This window comes from Etheostoma spectabile, chromosome 14 (genome assembly GCF_008692095.1).
Source record: "Etheostoma spectabile isolate EspeVRDwgs_2016 chromosome 14, UIUC_Espe_1.0, whole genome shotgun sequence".
Classification (NCBI taxonomy): domain Eukaryota; kingdom Metazoa; phylum Chordata; class Actinopteri; order Perciformes; family Percidae; genus Etheostoma; species Etheostoma spectabile.
Window position 1 is genome coordinate 23360907 of NC_045746.1, and position 231 is coordinate 23361137.

The following is a 231-nucleotide window of genomic DNA, read 5'->3' on the forward strand; positions in this document are numbered from 1 at the left end:
CAGCCCTCCACCGGCCAGCGCGCACCGGCCCCCGGCACGGCCGCACGCCAGGCAGCCTCGCACAGACCACCGTCCCACCTGGAAAAGTCCCCCTCCCCTCAGGTGTGCCATGCAACCATTTCCTAACATCTAAACAACTGTAATGGTTTAAATCAACTCGCGAAAACAAAATTGACAGATGTAATGTGTTAAAAAATAAACAGACACACATGCAGAAGACAACGGAATAAC